This window comes from Ictidomys tridecemlineatus, chromosome 11 (assembly GCF_052094955.1).
Source record: "Ictidomys tridecemlineatus isolate mIctTri1 chromosome 11, mIctTri1.hap1, whole genome shotgun sequence".
NCBI lineage: Eukaryota > Metazoa > Chordata > Mammalia > Rodentia > Sciuridae > Ictidomys > Ictidomys tridecemlineatus.
Window position 1 is genome coordinate 98,494,030 of NC_135487.1, and position 22,340 is coordinate 98,516,369.

The following is a 22,340-nucleotide window of genomic DNA, read 5'->3' on the forward strand; positions in this document are numbered from 1 at the left end:
TCCGTGGGTTGGGGGTAATCTAATGTCCTGTCTTCCCAGACATCCATGAGCTCTGAGGTTTATAACACCCCTGAAAAGCATGACTGTACGATGTCTACCACACACTGCTAATTCTGACACTTTGACCTGATTGATAAGCCTGTACGGTGGTCTAGCCAGTCAGTTTGGTCAGTCAACAGATGACTAAGATTCCCCCTTACCCTCCCCAAATTGATTAGTTGTGGGACAGAACTGACTGAAGCAGCCTGTTGTTTTGGCACCCCAGGGACACCACCTGTTTCTCCCTCCAGCCTCCCACTGTCCCCGTGCAGTGCTGTGTGCACAGTGGGTAGGAGATCAATGTTGTTGCTAAAGAATGTTGCAATAAAGAAGAGTAGATTGCGTTTTTTCCAAGCTTGTGTGTTCTTAGTGCACCCCACTGCTTTTGACATTCAGTGATCCAGCTGAAAACTGCTGTATGTAGAAGCCCTGCAGATCAAGTGTTTGGTTCAGAGTAATTTCAGGCAATATGAATGCTGTCTTAAGTATCACTGGAATTTACTGGGCTGGTCATTTGCCAGCTATTCCCATATTTAGTGTGAGGAGACCTGGGGCATGAGGACATTTCTGACCAACCAAAGAAGGAAACTTTTCTCAAGGACTGCATTTATTTGTTTTTATTAAATTAAGTAGTTAAGAGAATGCCAGTTAGACTTAGCTGGTTAGACTAGTTTGTGTCCATTGGTCCTTCTTTCTGTGATCCTTCCATATAATTAATCTGTGAATGGAGAAAGAGATTCAATAGTGAAGTTCTTTCTCACCCTGAAGTCTAATACTGTTTCTGGGAGGAAGTTAGAGAATCATTATGCTCAATTGTGCATTGAAAGGCTTAACCAGCAGGTGAAGCTGCTGATTAAAAATGTAGGTTGATAAGTATTTGTTTTCATTTTTCTCTTGACAGTTTCTGTTCTGTCATGGTCTGAATGTATTTTGGCTCTGTCGTTATCTTCACCCTACTTTTGGGATCATCTGTCTTCCTGCTATGACTTAATATCTATCTGCCTCAGTGTTACAGATGAAGATTCTAGATACTTGGAAGGACCAGTAAATACAGTTAGCATAAAAGATATTTTATAAAGTAGCTCCCAAAATTTATATAGCAATTTATAGTTTATAGAAGGCACTCACATAGTGCCTCCTTTAATTCCTTTAAAACTTTGGTGGAAACTGAACCTCAGAGGGGTACGGGTCTTGTTTACTCCTAGATTTACACCTAGAGAGTAAGTGACGGAGCTGGGACTTAAACTTGTGACTTGAATTTTTAAAAATATGGAAGCTTTTTTCCTTTTTTAAAAAACATTAAAGTTTTACTGGTCTATCATTCTGCTAGGGGCTTTATGTGTGTGCCTCATATCATTCACATGGTTATCCTTTGGGGTAGATAGTATTCATCTATAGTACTGATAAGGAATTTGGAGCTTGGTTTATAGTTAGGATGTTGGAGTGAGTCACAGTGAGGGAAGCAGCTCAGATTCAAACCCCTGTTCAGCTCCTAGGCCTCTGTAGTTAGTCATAATTTCACTTCTCAATAACCCTATGAGAAAGAGGTAGGGAAGTGTGGAAACAGGTTTGTCACATGCTCAGGCTAATGCAGGTAGTAAGTGGCTTAGTTGAGATTTAGAGCTGGTTCTGTCCTCATAACTGTTATTTACTCTCCTACCTTGCAGTTGCATACTTTAATGATTTGAATAACTAAAAATTAATTCACCAAACTACCTTCTTTGAAGAGCCAACCTGTTAGGAATCTTTTGTATCTTCTGAATAAGAGAGAAATGAATGTATGTTAGTTGACTGCCTTCTCAGGTGATTTCTAGTCCCAAGACAAGCAAACAGAATTCAGAGGGAGAAGGAGGGGACTTGACATTAAGAATGAGTCTTTAGGCCAAAATGGACCACAACAATGAAGCAGCACTTTGGAGGACGGCTCTCCAGAGCACTGACCTAGACTCCTGTGGGCTCTGCTTGGGGACACTACTTTTTGTGTTTAGGAAAACTTCTCTTTGAGAAGGAGTTGTCAGCTTTTGGGGATAGAAAGGTGGGGATACTTACAAGTCTGGCTCTACACTTACTAGTGTTGTATCATTGGGCAAGTTTCTTAAGCACCCTGTGCCTTGGTTTTGTTATTCATAAAAAGAGGACAATAGTAGTATATGAGTGTTGTGTTTGCTCTGAGGATTAAATAAGTTAATAGGTATTAGATCCATAGGATAGGGTCTGCAGGGTCTGGCACGTAGTATATACTTATACTGGGATTGAACCTAAGGGCACTCTACCCCACTGGGATATGTGTGTGTATGTGTGTGTGTGTGTGTGTGTGTGTGTGTGTGTGTGTGTAGATATACACATCTATATCTGTATCTATATCTCCAGCCCTTTTTAATTTTGATACAAGGTCTTGCTAAGTTGCTAAGGATGATGGTCTTGAACTTGTGAACTTCTTGCCTCCGCTCCCCCAGTAGCTGGGATTATAGGCGTCTACCACTGTGCTTGGCTGTTAGTGGTGTTCTTTTATAATAGATAGAATGTCATCTTTGCAGCATGCAGATTGTTCACTGGTTTCCTGTGACCTTATAAAGTTCCCTTAATGGGGTATACTTCCCATTTTAAGATTTTTTTTCTTTTGTGCAAATTGCATTTTTAGATGTTAAATCATTCCCGTATTTCTTATTAACCATAAATTGTGTCTAGATGTCACATTTAGTGATATTTCTGAGGTTAAACTTAAAGAACACTATTAGGTCCAATACTTTCATTCTCAAGTTTCCTATGACATGGCAAAGTTTATCACATGCCATTCAGTGCCACCATGAGGAATACTACTCTAAGGCTACAAACTTGATGTTTTCATTAGCTTAAAAGCAGCCATTGAATGATCTCTGTTAGACATTTGAAACACTACAAATACCTCATCTCTCATTATAACCTCAGAGGCTTCTGGAGATTTGGGATCTTAGGCTGAGAATCACCCATCCTAATATATTGCTCTTTTAAAAATAAGGAAACAAAAGTCCACAGAAGTGGAGTAACTGGCCAAAGGGATTGGAACCAGGTCAGGGTTGGGGTGAGAACCCATGCTCTTGATTTCTGGTCATATGGTTTTTCTTCTGTGCTCACTACTCAGATGATATATTAGTATGTTGACCCTCTGGTTTTTGAGGCCTGGAAAACAACAGTGAAGGAGTGGGAGGGGTGGGAGAGGACAAAGGTGTGGCCATATTGAAAATGTCAATGACAGCAGAGAAAACATTTGCTTGTGAGCCCCCACCTGTCCCTTTGGACTTTGTTGTAGTGTTATGACAACCCAGCAGGTCTGATGTCACTAGTGATTCAGAATTGGATTAGCCAGGACTGGTGTAGTTACTTTCTCAGAAAAGGGCTTCATATTTTAACATTTGTTTCCCATGACAGTTTGCTTATCTCAAGTTTTGGCAGCCTTGAACAAATGGTTGTCGGGGTTTTTGTTTTGTTTTAAGACAAAATTCCAAATTTTATTTTGCTGAATTTTGTAAACTGTCTTCTACCTGCCACTCCCTTTTTCTCCCTCTATAATTATTTCTAAGATTTTGTTTTTCCATTGTGGGAGTACTGTGAAAGGTTTTCTTTTATAGTCTGAGATATTTATAATTATGTGTAAGTACAGTTTACAGAAAAGTAAGTGGTGCACAAGTTATCTCAAATACCCTTGAAACACTTAAAATATTTTCCTATAATTTAAATCTTTCTGAAAAAGCAGCTTAAGCTGCTTATGGTAAAAAAAAAAAAGAGTTATACACTAAGGATACCTGAATTTGGATGTGATGTAGATAAATGTGAATGTCACTTTGGAGGAACTGAGAGTGTTTGCATGAAAGCTGATCCTTGTATTAGAGTGAACCAAACAGACAAAACTCTGTATTCATGGAGCTTCTACAAGTATCAGTAGGTTCCATATACTGAGGGTTTGTTATGTGACAGATGATTGGGAGGACAGAATTTTACCTGTTTCTTTTAGTCCTTATAGTTGGTATTATGATTCCTACTTACAGAAACATTAAGGAATGATCATACAAGTCACCCTCCTAGTTAGTGGAACAGGGTAGTTAGTGACTAACTCCCCTTGCCTAACTAACTACAAAGCTAACATACTTAACCATAGTAAATAATGCCATTGTCTATCTTGTAGAATCCTCTAGTTCCACAGATAATGCAGTTTTGGTTTAATGATATCTTGTGTTCTAAATTGACTTTTAGTTTACTTTTCTGAATAATAACTTTGAATGAGCACTTACATAATATGGGAATTATTTAAACTGCAAGCTCCCATCTTAAGGAATTATAGTTCCTTCTAAATCTTTTTATAACTAGGAAGAATGGATTTAGAATGGATTTATGTTGTAATACAGGTAACTTTTTTAGAAATTCTTTTTCTGTTACTTCTTGATCCACCCCGTGCCAAAGAATTCTTTAGTAGATTAAGACCAGGGATGAATACATAGCTTTTTTTTCTTTAAAGTAATTTCAGAAAGATTGAAAATAGTAGTCTAGAGTCATATTTGTGCTTGGAAATATTTTATGCCAGCCTTTTTAATTACAAATAGCTTTCTCTGGACGGTGCAGCTATAGTCTTAACTGTACCATTCTAAAAGGAATGTGAGAGACCACATAAATGATTGGAATATCTCCACATCTGAACAATGGGCTTAATCAATTACTAAAACTACCTAGAGCTAACATATCCTGATCAAGAATTTTGGAATTAACTGTGTGTAGTGTTTCTGCACATATTCGTTACAGAACAAGAATGAGGACAGCTTTACTTTTTCTTCTTTTCTGTGAATTTTTTTTTTTGTAGTTGTAGATGAACAGCATGACTTTATTTTATTTGTTTATATGTGGTGCTAAGGATCGAACCCAGTGCTGCACACTTGCCAAGCAAGTACTCTGCCACTGAGCTACAGCCCCAGCCCTGAACTTTTTTTAAAAATTTTTTATTACTGTGTTCTTCATTACTGAAAACTGGTGGTCATCTGTACTAATATATAAAAGAAGTATGCTTGACACCAATGGAAAATCCCAGAGTGCCCCTGCTCTTACAAAATGTAGTCTTTTTCTGCATGCTCAAACATGTGGGTTCTTTCAAATATTCCTAACTTTCTCCTTAGATTTTGGTTGTTTATCACCAGTTGAATGATGAAACAGAGACTTCCCAGAGATACTAAGGATAAAAAAGATAAATGACTATCAGTATTTATTGAACATTTTAAAATATCTTTCAGAACAGCTTTATATACCCTCCCTAATTAGGTTTTGATTTTGACTTTAACATAGATGATGAGTTTGGAATCAGATAGACTTGGCTTTGATTCTTACTAGCCAAGAATATTGGATAAACCATTAAACTTCTCTAAGTCTCAATTTCCTCATTTATATAATGGGAATAATGTTAATATCTAACTTGCAGGATTGTTTGTAAAGACTGGAAACAGCATATTTAATTGTGCTTGCATAGTTCTGGGCACAAAATAGGTACCCAAGTGTGGGGCCCTGAACTTTAAACTTCATTAGTTTCATGGTAATTCCCCCTTTGGAAGAAAGAGTCTGGGAATACTTGTCTCTGGACCTCTTTGTTTCCGTTTCTTTTAATGACTCCCTTTAAGCTCTGCTTCATTGCCAAGGCAAGATTATGGATTACCTAAAGAACAGACTAAAAGCACTATTGTCTAGTAATTTCAAGTTTGTAGATTAACCCAGTATGAATTAAAAGCTGTTCTAACTCCTTTGTCTGTTCATAGTTTGCAGCCTCCTTTACCTCTCACCTCAGAAAAACATTATTTAGGATTTCTAATCCTAAGGACTGCAGGACTCTTTTAATAAGGAGGAACCTAGTTGGTTGGATTATTTGTTTCCATCTTTCACTCCCCCGCCCCCAGTCTTCATGGAAATCAGGTTTGAAATGTTAGAAGCAGTTGGTTTTCAGCATTGGGAAAGCTTATCTAATCAGGCATGTGAAGTGGCCTATGTTGGATTTTTGTGCCAGAGAAGGCCAGGGGAGGTGGAGGAGATTATTGCTTTTGCTTGTACATTTCTGACATTGGTTGAGGCACTAGGAGAACAGTGGGGAAATTGTTCTAAAAGAGTTGTTGAAGTTATTTTCACTAGTCTAACATATGTATACTTGCCATCCATATGGGCTAGAGGAATGGGTCTTATAATCACAGATAAGTGTATGTGACCTAACTTGAACTATATAATCATTTATTATTTTAGGCTAGATGGTGAGGGTTTTCTGTTTCACAGGATTTTGGACTAGGAATTTTACTGTTATAAAACAATATTTTATATTAAACAATGCCCTCCAGTTTATAATAACTTTTATAGACTGATCTTATTTGAGCCCCAAATGAACTCTGTTGGATAGAAGGCTAATTATATGATTAGTTTTATAGATGAGAATAGCAAGTCTCAAATAAGCTTAAGGGAGTTCTTCCAGATCACGTGGTTAGTATCAGGGCTAGAACCCAAGTTCTGATATGTAGGGTAGTTTTGTTTTATGATATCCTACCACCTTGCCGTTCCATAATACCCCTAAATCTGTGTTCTGTTTCCCATGACATGGAATAATTCTTTTCTGATTAACTGTGTCAGAACATGACAATAGTGAACTAGAATTTAAGGATTCTTTTCCCAGATGGGTCAGTTAGCCATTCTTTCCTTTTTTTTTTTTCTGTTATCTTCCTTCATTTCTTTTTTTTTTTTAAAGAGAGAATGAGAGAGGAGAGAGAAAGAGCGAGAGAATTTTTAATATTTATTTTTTAGTTCTCGGCGGACAGAACATCTTTGTTGGTATGTGGTGCTGAGGATTGAACCTGGGCCGCACGCATGCCAGGCAAGCGCGCTACCGCTTGAGCCACATCCCCAGCCCCATCTTCCTTCATTTCTTTCTTTGGTACTGGATATGGAACCCAGGACCTTGTACACATTAGGCAAGTGCTGTACCAGTGAGCTATAACTCCCAACCCAAGTCAGGTTTTCTTAAAACTATTCTGTGCCTGGGATGTTAACCACTTGTCCCCATTATCTAATTAGGATGTTGAACCGAAGTGAAATAGCTAGGGGAACATGGCAAACTCAGTTCCACACAGCCCAACTTACATATGCTTTTCTATTTGGTCCAGGGTGTCATGTTCACTTAGAGGCATTTTGTATTCTGTGATGTCTGTTTCTGAGTATTGTTACTCAGCCATTTGTAACCGTTTCAAGCCTTGTCTCTTCCTGCGTGGCCTTGAGTGATTTTGCTGTTCCTTAAAGTTTCCTAAGTTTCTCAAGAGCGTACATCTTTAATGTAATTTTATGTCACAGCTCTTGGCATTTCTCTCCTTAATCAGTGTAACTTTAAATTTAAACAGAGTACACATTGCGTATGCAGAGGGGTGTGTCGGTATTGCACTGTGGCTTATGTAAGCACACTGCAGCATTTCTTCTTTTAATCAAAATGAGGAAATAGAAAATATGTTGTTATGGTAATTTTACACATAAACCCACAAGGAAGTATGTATCTAGGCTCTGTGGGAACTGTAACTGATACATTTCAGGAAAGAAAATGCAGACTAGCTAAAATTTTAACTGCTAAGTGTTCATGGGGAAAGAAAGAAAAATTAGCAACCTCTCATATTATACTTCAAGTCGGCCAATGAATTCTAAGGTTAATGGCACATATGAGAGCTCCTGCCTTATTTACATCCTTTAGCATATGGAATTGTGCTTGCCTTACCACAACAACATATTTTACCAGTATTTGACAGCTGACCACAAGAAACTAGTTCAAGATTTGACTCCTCAATATCATTAAGATGCCACATGGAACATTTTGACTCCCACGGTGATCCAGCTGGACATTTCACCTCACCCTGAAGTCAGCTGAGAGTTTCCTCTATAAAGACCTCTGTTATATAGCTACATCAGGACCATGTATCTCACTAGGAAGAATTTGGCACTGGTATATTGTGAGAGGTGAAATTCCCTATTCCCCATCCTCTCAAGAAGGGGCTGCTCCCGAGGTATGAAGGCTATCCACAATGCATTTAAATTTTCATCAAAGTTTGATGATTAGTTGTATTTTTCATTCAAGTCAGGTTGAAGTTATTAGACTTTTACATTCCCCACTGTAAAGGAATATTTATGATTTGGGTAAAGTTTTAAATTTCAAATCTGAAAATTTGAATATCTGAATGATAAATTAAACTTTTATGATGAGAGAGAGAGCGAGAGAGAGAGAGAGAGAGAGAGAGAGAGAGAGAGAGAGAGTGTGTGTGTGTGTGTGTGTGTGTGTGTAAGGAGGAAGAGTAGACCTTGGACTGTTTCTTCAAGACATTTTTTTATATTAGTACCTATTTTCAGTTGGTAGAGAAAAGCTATCCAGAATGTTGCTCAGGTCTAGTGAAAAGATTTAGGGAAGTTGTAACTAGTTTAATAACCATTTGTGGAGTGACATAGATTGACACACCCAATTACACAAGACCAGAGTCTGAGAACTGTTGATGTGCAATCATCCCATCAGCATCTGCTCATCATTATCAACAACAATAATGGCTCAAATATTTCTTTGGGACCACATGAAAAGACAGTGTACCCATAAACATAAGTCAGACCTGATGAAAACATAGTCCTTCCTCACTCCCTTGTTCCCAAACTTCTCTTTTTCTGTGAGGTTTTGAAAGAATTCATTTAATTTTTTAAAATTAATTTTCTTCTTAAAAACCATGTTCTAGCAGGCTCCAATTTTTGCCAAAACCAGGAAGGGCCAGGATACTGTGGGTCAGTTTTTAAAAAACTAACTTCTTTGTCATTGGGAGCCTTTACTTAAATAGTGTCATGTTGCTTTATATGTATGAAAATATTTAGAATCTTTTCTACTTTACGCTTCTGTCACAACTGCAATTAAATCACTTATTGGCACTTTTTAATATAACCATTTGAGCCACTGGGAATGGGAGGAAATGAATCTGTTCACAGGGGATAAATCTGAATGTTGAGACTATGTGATAGTTTGCAAATTACTTAATATATTTTTATAGAAACAGGGCCATGTGTTCATTTGTAGATACTGGACAGAGACCCCAGGAGGGTCATGAAGGGTTGCTCTACAGGTACCAGAGCATGTTAGGAGAGCAAAGCCAGGTCCTCTGTCTGTTTCTCCGTGTATAACTGGAAAGATGTATCTTCCTTTCATTCTGGAAAGAAATTCTCATATACTGTCCAAGGGCAAAGGGTGCCTTTTAAAAACCAGAAGATTCCATATTTCTGTCAATGAAATAATATCCAGTTATACACAGATAAAGATGTGACATTTCTCCTAGGATTTCTGGTGTACTTGATGGAATGAATGTGATGATATTAATAAATGGCACTGGGTGTATGTGTATTTCATCTGTAAACTTAAACATTGTTCTGCTAGAGGGCCAGGGCTGGGATATGAACTTAGCTGTTTTGAGTGTATGTTTGTGTGTGTGTGGGGGGGTTATCTTATCAATGAGTTAACATTTCTCTATCCCTAGTTCCTCATTTTGTTCCTGCTGAGTTCAGAGCTGTTTTGCTCATAGCCTGGCTTACCTAGGGATGGTCTCAGCCTCAGTTTTCTTTTGCTATATCACATGTCCTCATTATGTGGGTACTTTTGGTTCCTTTCACTTTCCCCCTTAAAATTAGTAACTGCTGATTTGAATCAGGGGCAGAGCTGTGGATTGTTGGCTAGATAAGGTGATAATATGTGTTAGCTCCCCATGCATAATGTTACCCCAAGCACTGTATACAAAAGAAGCTTATGGTCTGCCCAGAAGTAATGAAGGCACTGGAAAAAAAATTGAGAATATTTATAAACCCTTCCAGCAAGTATCCTTTAGCATCATAGTCATGGAAGCTAAGGGAATGTAAAGTCAAGCTTCATCAAAGTAGGGGCAGGGTAGTGGTGAGGAATGGCTAATGCATTCTAGTTAAAAAACAACATGTGCTAGGGCTTTAAGCAAGTAAGGATGGGAAGGAAAACTCATGAATCATAAAACGATGGAATTGAGAAGGAACCTAAGGGACCTGGAAGAATAAAGTGATTGGCTTTTGGTCAGATGGCTTGGCATTGAACCTCGGTCTTCATTGCATGAGTTCCTTCATCCTAAGACATGTTCATCAGAGCTATCTTAAGAGAACACCTGATAGTAGATAAAAGTGAATATAACTTTCTCTAGACTGAGTGAAATAGAGATGCCAGAAAGATGTACCAGTTTTATCTAGTGTCTTTGCATTTTCCTAGTGTGCCATGTACTCTTAGGGGTTTGCACATCCTAGTTTGTGAAAAGTGTGGGTAAATCAGAAAAATATTATTTTTTAACATGTACCTCAATAAGTAAATAAGTATTTATAAATTATATAAATGTACAGCCTAAATGTATAAATAAATTTATAAATGTATAAACTGTGTGTGTGAATAAACTACTAGTCAAGCTTAGGTATACATTTTTAAAGCTGTAAATTTGTAAGCTAAAATTTCTTCTAGAACCCAAGTGGAAGGTCTTGCACCTCTCCCATTTCTGGGATACATACACCTCATTTTGCAGACCACTGATCCAGAGTATAAATTGAAGAGTTTAGTGCCAAAGCTTTTGGTTCTTTCATTAAATAGATTATCTTTTACTCCCAGTGTTTCAAATGTCCCTTTACAAAACAGTGTTTGAATTAATGTTTTGACTTAAAAAGCTGTCTTTTTGGGGTGCAAAAGTTAAGAATAGAATATGTATGTGAATTAGGTTAAATTTCTCCTTGAGAAAGAATACTATTTTAAATTTTGCATAAGGAGAATTAGCAACCTTCCCATTCATGGTCTGGGTTGGTGTACGTGAAACCCTTACTTAATATCATTAAGCCTTCCCTTCCCACCATTATAGTCAGTAGCCTGGTTGTAATTCAGAGTTAGGGCTTGGTAAATGTTTACTCATTTAAAAAAACATTCTTTCAGCCTTAACTAGAGAGCAAGCTCAAAGTGACAGAGCAATAGAATGAAGAATTTACCAAGAGTCCTTTGGAACCCTTTTTAGTGATACTTGTAGCATGCAAGGGTTTTAGTTTTGTCATGGGTCTAGCTGAGCAGAACATGTAACCAAAAACAAGGGAAACAAATTAGACACTTCATTTCATTTCAGCCTTTGGAAGCCTAGAGTAATGAAGCTTAGCTAAGATAACAGTATACTGAGCAAATGCAATGAAAGATTATTTTTATTATTAGAAGAATTTTCATTTTTATAACAAAATTGGAAGGGAGAACTGGTCATCAATTGTGGCAAGACTCTGGAGAGCAAATTAGAAAAAGGAGTAAAACTTTTTTTCTACAAGGTAGAATCAGACAAGCTCAGGGGCATATATGCTATATATGTAGGTATTTCCAAGTATTTTCTTAGTTGTGGGAATGCAAATTATTTCAATATTAGAGAGCTCAGCTCATTACTTTACTGGAAAAACAAGTTAAACCAAATGCATGTCCCACTGAGGGTGAGTCAACAATGTCATTTTAACATAAGGAGGGACAGTACGTTAAGTGAGTTATTCCAAGTCCTGTGGTTTTTCTCCAGCTGAGCAAAGACAGCTGTTGTTTTAGAAGTGGGGCTTAGATGCACAAAAAGAGGTTGCCCATTGCCTTTCTTTCTTGATTGTAGCATTTTATTTTTTTGCTTGAGTCTTTTCAAAATCTATTTTTTTCTTGGATTTCTATCCTTAGATTTCTTGACTTTTGATAGGGTGCTTATTTATAAAATATATTACTTATTATAGACCTATTGTAGTTTAGAACTTCATTTTAATTCAGCTACCAATTTGAAGTCCAGGTATATGGTGCCAGATAGCCTTTAAAAAATATAGTAAGGAGGGCTGGGATTGTGGCTCAGTGGTAAAGCACTCGCCCAGCACATGCGAGGCCCTGGATTCGATCCTCAGCACCACATAAAAATAAATAAATAAAATAAAGCTATTAAAAAAAAAAGGAAAACACTAAAGTGATCTATTTTTAATGTATCATTGTTTTTGACAGTCCTTTAGTAGTATAGGCAGGAAGTAAGGTGGTATTTTATGGGACAACATATCAAACTATATTGATAAAATTTACACTTTTAGCTTTGGAAGACAAGAATGTTGTTCTGGACCTTGTGGGAAGACAGTACTATGGGCACTTTAAGGTTTGTTGGCTTGGGATCCAGCATCATTAGAGGTATGTGTTAGAATAGTTTATTTCTTGGTTTGGGAAGGCAAGTTTTGTCTTTTTTCTGTCTCGGTTGATTCTTTTAATTGGAGAGAAGTAGACCAGATGAAGAAAATATTCTATCTCTTATGGCATTTTTGGTTTACCACATTAGTCATTACTTGCCTCTCTGAGTAGTAGGCCACACTTTTCCTGTTTAGTGGTTGAATTTTCATTACCTTAACTGCACATGTGTTCTTTGGAAGGATTTATTTCTAATCAGTCGAATTATGGGTACTTCAATCAAATTATGATAGATTGCCTACTTTTAGTAAAGTCAGGATTTTAAATTTTTTATATGTATTTTTAGTTGTTGATGGGCCTTTATTTTATTCATTTAGGTATATGCTGTGCTAAGAATCGAACCCAGTGCCTCACACATTCTAGGCAATCACTCTACTACAGAGCCACAACCCATCCCCTAGAGTCAGGATTTTTAATAGTAAACTCTTGTCAAGATAAGTTACGACCATTCTTATGATCTAGTTCTATCTCTGACCCCATAATTTCCACTTGTTTTATGCTACTCTATTATGGAGAAGAAATGGTGTCTAGTCAGTTTTATGAAAAAAGAGAGCCCTGTATAATTTCAGCCATTCTTTTTATTTTAATATTTATTTTTTAGGTGTAAATAGACACAACACAATGCCTTTATTTTTATGTGGTGCTGAGGATCAAACCTGGGTCCCACCCATGCTAGACGAGCGCTCTACCACTGAGCCACAATCCAAGCCCTTCAGCCATTCTTTTACCTCGTGGTTTTTTTGATCTTGTTTTCTTGAGAAGTAATACGTAGCAGTGTATTGATTTCTAGAGTTTCCATGTTTTCAAAGTGGGATTCTTTTATTTTGGAGGTCATGGTAACACTAACATAGGTGTCTGTCATTAGCATGTGTGTCAGGGTGGTTCCAGAGTACATCATTGGCAGGCCCTCTTGTCCTAGGCATTCATTGTTTTGACAAATATAAGGTCATTAGCTGGTCTTTGGTATAAATGTTCTTTATTTGCATGGCCAATTTGTGGATGGTTATCTGAGACTGTTACAGTCACAGATGTGTATTATGGAAGTTTAAGGTTATGGTAGATACAAGTTTTCATGACCATGTCAGTACAGATGTGGTGAGTGGAAGGAATATAGGACCTGTACATTTAAAAAAAAAAAAAAATGTGTTCTAGTCCTGGCTTGGATACCTTGATTTTTTATGACTTTGGGCAAGTCCCTTATTTTTTGAGTAGCATGTTCCTCTTCTGTAAAATTATGCTAATACCAATTTGCATGCCTCATAGGGTTGTTGTGGGGACCAAAAAAGATATTTTATATGAAAATGTTTGGTAAACTGTGAATGTACTTTTAGTATAGCATTGTCTTTGGCCAGTTCATCTGTGTATGGCCAGCCTTCTAGGGCAACCCTCATAGACTGAGGGTCATGAACTGATTTTTTGATGTATGTGGCCTTGGTGTTTACAAGGATTTGGCTAGAGAAGGATAGATGCAAATCAGCAGAAAATCTCTACCCTTTAGAGGCCAGGATGTTAGTCCTAGCCCTAAATATGTCCATGGCCTTGCTTTCCATAACAATGCTTAGTCAATACCAGCTCCATCTTTGGGTATAGTAGATGCCTGTTGGACTTATTTTACTAGGTGGATGCTGACCATTCAAGTGTCTTAAGATGTGGCATGCCAATTTCTGAAATTCATATCCTTAGAGTTACTTCCTGAGAGTATTGTCTTCTGAAAGGTTGCTGATTTGGGGTGGGGTGGGAGGTGGGTGGGCACTTCTGAAACTCACTGCACTCAAATTTATAAACTTGTTCTAGTTAACATTTCTAAAATCAGATTAAATTAGGTGGGGGGTGAGGGAGTGGATATTTTATTTGCTTAATGCTTTTTATATAAAACTTAAAAGATTTTTTTTGTGACTTTCTGTGGTAACTTACATTCCGGCTCATAGCCAAAATGATTATAATGCCTTGGTTTTAATATTTTCAGTGAGGTAATGTGTGCTCTAGTGGGGGAGGAGGAGAAATGTTATTTAAGTACAACACTGCATTAATAACCACATTCACTGAATCTTTTGTCCCTTTGCTTGAACTGAGGGTTACTTGCTTTCATACTGGTTTTCCAAAGGACTTAATCCTGTAATGTGAAGAGGTGATGGTGGGAAGCACTTTCCCACTAGGCCCGGAGTAGTGAAACTGGTAAAACTCCCTCTGTAAATCCTTAGTGTTCATCATGAGTGTCACTCTCATGTCCCCCAAATGGGATGAATTTTTATGGAGGAGAGAAATTTCAAGAGTGATAAACAAAAGAAATTGAAATATCTCTTTTGTCAAGTCATTGTGACCTTAAAAGGCTAGAATAAACTATCATTTTTTCAGGTTTTCTTTTTGTCTTAGGGGAAATTAAAATCTTGTTTATCATTCTCTTGGAGGGAGTGAGAGGACTACAGGTCTGCCCCTTCCACAGTTCAGCATGGCAAGCATTTTCCAAGTCCTGACCTTGTGTCAGGCCTCATATTTGGGTTGATACTAGGTAGAGCAGACATGGCTTGTGTTGCCCAGTTCCAGAATCTGCATTCTTCTGGAACTCTCTCAGGCTCTAGACAGGAGTGGCAGTGAAGCAGATGAAGGGATGGGGGACAGGGTAAGCCAGGGCATTTTTTTTTTTTTTTAAATTCTTTAAGGAACTTATGTCTCATCCATGAAAGGGAAGGAGGAAGCACTGAGTTAAGGAAAGTCAACACCTTAGAGGACTTGCCCCCAGACTTTAAATTTAATATTTTGGAGTTTATTTACTTTTTTTTTTTTTTTTAACCTTTCTGAGAACTCCACACTGAAGTTCAAACAAGCAAACTTTTGTCAAAGACTGTAACTCTTTGGGTTTGGCAATCAGGTGTTTCTGCAGATGGAGAAATCTAGAGTTCCCTCTAATGTTTGAAGATACAGACATGGGAAGTTTAAGTTGCAACACGGTTGCTTATTATGTCTACAAAATTTTCTATTTGTGCTGTCTTTGTTCATTGAGCAACAGTTAGATGAGCGAAGAGAACAGGTATGAGTATTTGCAAAAACAAATTATGATTGTTTGCTAGTGTGCTCAGGGTTGTTTTTTATTAAATTGACTAACAACTCCACAGAAATGTGAGTCGCTTTGGAGATAAATTCTTTAAAAAATATATATATATATAGTTATAGGTGGAAATAATCTTTATCTATCTATCTGTCTATCTCTCTATCTAATTATCTATCTATCGTGCTGAGGATGGAACCCAGTGCCCCACACATGCTAGGCGAACGCTCTACCTCAGAGCCACAACTCCAGCCCTGGAGATAAATTCTGACTTTCGCTTATAGTAAGGAAACAGTATGGACAATTGAAAAATGTAGAGTTGAGGACTGAGGTTTTTAAGAGGAACTTATTGAATATGGAAGTCATTAGCTGTTTATCAGTTATGCTATAGGGGTTCATTATTATTTTTTTCAGTTGACTAAGTTATATTGGTTTAGGTTAACACAGATTTATGTATGAAGAAACAAAGAAAGTGAGAAATTGAAAAATCAAAATAAAAGTTGAAGTTTTGGGCTATGTTTCATATGTTTTTCTGTGCTTAGTATTTAATAAAGGTTTGATATTTTCCTGCTGTCTGCCTTCCTCTGTTCCAAGGCTTTTGGCCCCAGGCATGTTCTCTAGAAATAGGAATGATATTCATTTACCATCTCCAGATTTAGATATTTTCCTCACAATGCTAGTTTCTGTGTTGATTTGAAGTGTTTTGGGTACAAGCCAAGGGTTAGGGCTTTTGGAGGCTCTTAGATTTAGATGGTTCTCAGTGACATGTGCAGGGTTGGGTACTATACACAGGTGAGCAGGGTTTGTTTTGGGCTGTAGGTATAGAGCTTCTGTGGCCCAGATAAAAATGTAAGAATAGCTCCTTGTTGGGACTCTAGCTTCTCCAAACCTGCACTGCAGAACAATCAGCCATGTACAGTTGGACCTTATATGAGACTGCCCTATCTACCCATCATTTACACAGTACATTGGTTTTGGCCTTCTAGGGACTCCCCTCTCAACCTCAGTTCTTGAGAATTAACTTCATTGCCAGCACAAGGGTTTTTGTTTTGTGTGTGTGTGTGTGGGGGGGGCAGGGAGGGGTGGAAAGAGAGGAAGAAGGGATTTTTTTTTTAGTTGAGATTTTTGTTTTAGTTGTAGATGGACACAATACCTTTATTTTATTTGTTTATTTTTATTTTATTTTTTTAGTGTGGTGTGGGGGATTGAACCCAGTGCTTTACACATGCCAGGCAAGGGCTCTACCACTGAGCCACAACCCCATCCTGAGGGAGAGAGTTTTTAAAGTCTATGGGGAAGGATGCACATGGTGGAAATCTGAGACTGTTCTCTGAATTTTCCCTCTTTGGTTTTGGGAAGTCTTCATGATTTTGTATAACAATATGAAACAATCATAGCTTTTTCCATTTCCATTTTATAATTTGTCCCTTTTTGGGAGTCTACTTCTAAATGAACAAACACTAGAAATTGTCTCCTACATTTATAAAGTGTTCTGAACAATTTAAGCTAAATGAACACTTTGTTTTTTTTGGGTGGATAGCAAGAAGATTATATATATTTATACATTTTTTTCCAGCAAGGGTACTTAACAACATCTATTTAAAATTAATGGCTTTTAAAAAGATTAAGTTGTACTTAACAATTGTCTTTAGAAAATTTCTTAAAAAGGGAGGGTTTGCTAGAAACACAGGATATTGGTGACAGGCAAAATTTGTCTTGATAAGAGAGAGAGAGATAATAGAATTGAACAGAGAATACATAATAGAGAAATAAAGTGAAAACACTTTGGAATGACATTTTTTGATTTTGAACTAATAAGAACACAAGTATACAGCCTTTTTGTATAGAAAATAATTGAACTTTTCAATATTATTATACAGCTTCTTCTGTTTTGTTGGGTTTTCTAACACCAAGATCCTGAACCTTCTGGACATGTACACCCTGTGTTCATTTTGGTCAGTGTCATTTTACCAAGGGTTGGATACTTACTCTGAGGCGGTATGTTGGGGCTTCTTTGGATCTCATTGGTACTTGTTCTGTGGTTGTGTATCAGTGCTATTTAGGGAAAATGGTTCCATACAATGAAAACAGACTATTTTATCATTCACTTGGAATTATTATTATTATTATTATTATTTTACATTTAAATGTAAATTATTTTGGCTTTTCTTCAAACTATTTCAGGCAGTTTTTACCGCAATGCACATAGCTTAAGAGTCACAGAGGGGCCAGGTTGGAGGGGGTAACTTTATTCATGTAAATTTTAAGATAGGAACTTTCAAAGTTGTTTTAGTTTTGTGAAGATTAAAAAAGTGCAGTTCTACTTTCTCAACTTTTCATCTTTGTAAAAGGCCAGGAAGTTTGCACTATTTTTTCCTTCAATTTTACTTTTTCTACTTCTTAAACAAAGTGAAGTAAGAATTCGACAGTCACATTTTAAGTATTCCTATACTTAATAACATTGGAATCTTAGAACATGTTGAACACACAAACTGGTTGCTGGGTTTGTTAATAGATTTTTGTCTTAGTTACAGATATTAGTTCATTGAATGTCTTGTTGAATGTTGAATACTTGTTATGGCCCAGATAGAAAAAGTATGGAGGTGATCATCAGTAAAATCAGCCACATCCTGATTTATGTGTGGAGTTTTAAACCTTGTATTTCCTAAGAAGAGTTTCATCTCCAAATGCATTAGTTTCATCTGCAAAGCCCAGGAATTGGAATTTTACTCATAAAGTTATTTTTTCCCTGTAGTCTTTATAAGGACAGAAAAACAAAAGTAAAAGGGAAAAAAACAGTGCATAGTAAATTTCCATATGATGCAGAAAATTGATGACTTTTAGTTTTTGTAATAAACCTAATGTTATAAAAAGGACAATTGGAATTTTTAGAATTCCAGGATTATTGTAGATTTATTAATTCACTGGAATGAATTTTTTAATTATTTTATTGGTGCACTATGATACATAATAGGGGCTTTTTTGTTGTTTTGGTGCTGTGGATCCAACCCAGGGCCTTGTGTAAGGCAAACATTCTACCAACTGAGCTATATCTCCAGCCCTATAGGGGATTCTTTAGGTTGTATTTTTTTTTTTTTTTAAGAGAGAGAGAGAGAGAGGGGGGGGGGGGAGAGAGAGAGAGAGAGAGAGAGAGAGAGAGAGAGAGAGAGAATTTTTAAAAATTATTTATTTCTTAGTTTTCGGTGGACACAATATCTTTATTTTATTTTTATTGGTGCTGAGGATCAAACCCAGCACCCTGCGCATGCCAGGCAAGCGCTCTACCGCTTGAGACACATCCCCAGCCCTAGGTTGTATTCTTACATGCACATCACATAATACAATCAACCTCATTCTGGAATGAATTCCTTTATAAAATGAAAATTCTACTAGTCACGCTAAGTATACTCTGTCTTGTAAGTTCAATTTATATTGATTACATATCTCTAAATCAAGGCATATTTCCAGATTTGAAAAGCAATACTGTTTTGCTGTGAAATGTGGGTAGCCTAACCCTTAATCTATGGATCTCGTATTGGTTTCTTTCAGGTAGGAAACACGTTTTCTGATAGATGATATCTGTGAAGAGCAAGAGTTTGTGTTGTTTCACACTGTAAGAAAAATAAAATTGGTGTCTCTCATTGCAGTTTTTTTTTTTTTGCCTTTTAATCAAGACTAATTTAAAGGAGGAAGACAGATGTTTCTCCATTTCATTTTTATTTAAATGTACCACTTGGGATTTGAAGCTTCCACACTTATTCTGTTTGTTTGGACTATTTTCTTTTCTTTCTTTCTTTCTTTTTTTTTTTTTTAATGGCTTGATCCCAAAAAAATGGAATGAAAAAATTTAGTAAAAGCTTTGTTGTTTGAAATTGCAGGGTGCTGTGAGAATTATTGCAAATCCCCAGTGTCTCCTTGTCTGCCTTCAGTTCTCCTATTTTTGGTAATAATACACACAGTCATTTTAGAAAACTTTGCTGTGTTCATTTTTACTGTGCCTTTTCCAGAGGCCATGTGCCAGAAGCAATAGCAGCCAAACACTGCCAAGTCCTAGGAGTAAACTCAGACTTCTTCTCTCAAATACTGCTACTTGAAATTTGCATAAACGTTGCGGGGGGAGGGGAGACCCTGTATAATTCTTCTTCACATATTTTAGGAACCCCAACCATTCAATTCTTCTGAGTGAGCTGTGGATCTGCAACAGAGAATCATGTGAGATAGACAACAGAAGCTTATTTGAAGAGGCTACAAAGCAACAAGTAATACCAATTTAAAACTATTACATGTCAATGCAACAAGTGAAACACATTGAAGGTTACTCAGATTACACTGTCTTGGGTACCAGAATTAATTACTCATGTTAGAGATTCCTAAAACAAAGGGAGTCTTTTAAGCCAGTGATATGTAGCTGGCATGGTACTGGAAAACCTAGGGAATATCAAGGAGGAGGATTTTGTGGAGTTTGGACACTTCTAGCCTATCCGTAAAATAGATAAATTCCTGAGGCACTGGAACTGGTAAAAATCAACGACAGCTTATTTTGTTGTTTGCAGTATTTGTATATAGTTGAGTCTGATAGGCTTGAATAAACACACTAGAGGCTTGTCTGGATTGAGTTAAGATTTTTGTTAAACAGCAAGAGTTTGTGTTGTTTCTTAAAGGCTCTTTGTGGGTGATTCTGAGATGGATATTAGTAGTAATAAGAGCAGTTTTTATTTCATTCATATTTTTCTTTCATTTATTTGGGTCATAGCTTCTCAGCCCCTACTCCTCTAACTTCCCACCATTACATTGTAAGGACCATATGACCAGGGATTATTTTATTCATGTTTGATTTCCATGCATTGCCTAATAAAGGGCCATGCTCATAATAGTTCTTCAACAAATATTAGTGGAATTCTTTTTATTAAAGATGAACAACATTTTTGCTTATGTAGTGTTTGTTTTAGCTTTAGTCAGTCTTAGTCAATCTTACTTCTCTTTATTCCTGCAATGCTATAATTTTTTATTTTTTTGGTACTGGGAATTGAACACAGGGGTACACAAACATTGAGCCACATACCTAGTCCTTTTTTATATTTCATTTATAGGCAGTGTCTCACTGAATTACTTAGGGCCTTGCCAAGTTGCTGAGGCTGTCTTTGAACTCGTAATCTTTTGCCTTAGCCTCCTGAGGCTATGGGATTAGAGGTGTGTGCCACTGCGCCTGACCACTATACCTTTTTTTTTTTTTTGGCTTTTAATTTTTATTTTTTACTTAATTTTTTACTTTTTAAAAATAAATATTTTTCCAGATTTTTAAATTTGTGCATACTAATTATACCTAATAGTAGGATTCACTGTTACATATTTTAAAAATGCACACAATATAACAATATTAATTTGTTCAATTTTAAGGGAAAGGGAGTGAGAAGGGAAATCGCACGGAAATGGAAGGCGATCCTCAGGGTTATACAAAATGATATATAAGAGGAAAGGAGGGGTAAGACAAGATAATACAAATGGAAGAAATGATTTACAGTAGAAGGGGTAGAGAGAGAAAAGGGGAGGGGAGGGGAGGGGAGGGGGGATAGTAGAGAATAGGACTGACAGCAGAATACATCAGACACTAGAAAGGCAATATGTCAATCAATGGAAGGGTAACTGATGTGATACAGCAATCTGTATACGGGGTAAAGTTGGGAGTTCATAACCCGCTTGAATCAAACTGTGAAATATGATGTACTAAGAACTGTATAATGTTTTGAACGACCAACAATAAAAAAAAAAATGACCACTATACCTTTTTAAAAGAAGAAGAATGAGTTCTGTTTTGTCTTGTTTGTGGCAATTTGTTATGTCTTTTATTAGACTGCTAGTGATGGCAGTTGGGAAGAATTTATTCCATTTATTGATGTAATATCCTATGTTAAATTATGCTATTTCCTTGTAAGTTCCCTTGCTTAACACAACCCAGGAGTTTAACCTCCCACTGAGAGTAGAAGCTGCAACTCTGACCACATCCATCCAAGTTCTAACCCTTGCCTTCCTCCCTTGCTTGTCTTCTTTTTCTGTCCTTTTGTTTAGTAACTTCTGACTGTGCAGGCCTGGAATGCCAGTCTCATTACCACCTAAGGGCTTTCCACTTGTCCTCTCCTCTTCTTGGAGTGATCTTCCTCCTATCTTCATGACTTTTGTCCACTTCACTCTCAGCCCAAAGGCTACCTCTTCAGGCAGGCCTTTTCTGCACACTCTAGAAAGTATTCCCCAGCTCCCTCAGCCATCATGACTGCTTTGTATCCCATTGCTGGGTTTTGTTTCTAACAGGATATATCACTGTCTGAAACGGCTTTATGTAGTTTTTTATTTGTTATCCATTTTTTTCCCCCTAAAACAAATAAGGATCACGAGGGTGATCTGTTAGCCATGGTATTCCTGAAATCAGGGCACACACCTGCTCATAGCAGATGCTCTGTGAGTCTGTTGTGAACTAGTGTGCTAGTCTTGAAGCACACTATGTTGAAAAATGTTCAAATTGGAAATTGGACTCTAGATTTTGTGTTACTTTGCCAAGTGATAGAGCAATGACATTGAAATCCACTACTTCTGTTTTCTTGTTTGTTTGTTTATTTTTTTGAGTTGGGGAGGAGCATGCACAAGCACACACAGATACAGTAAGATTGATCTCACTCAGCCAGTATTTATTTTTTTATTTAAATTTTTAAAAATTATTTTTAGTTATATACAACACCAGGATACATTCTGACATAGTTATACTGTCATGGAATACAACCTGCTCCCTGTCTCTCCACTCCATTATCCTCTTCAATCCATGTACAGTTGATTTATTTTTATTTATTTATTTATTTATTTATTTTTTTAAAAGAGAGAGTGAGAGAGAAGAGAGAGAGAGAGAGAGAGAATTTTTAATATTTATTTTTTAGTTCTCGGCGGACACAACATCTTTGTTGGTATGTGGTGCTGAGGATGGAACCC

The 22,340-nt window shown here is 36.9% G+C and overlaps 1 protein-coding gene across 1 annotated transcript in view; it reads left to right on the forward strand.

Moving 5' to 3' along the window:
• Notch2 (notch receptor 2) overlaps positions 1-22,340 on the forward strand; it is a 151,504-nt gene that overhangs the window by 12,231 nt on the left and 116,933 nt on the right. The window lies entirely within an intron of this gene.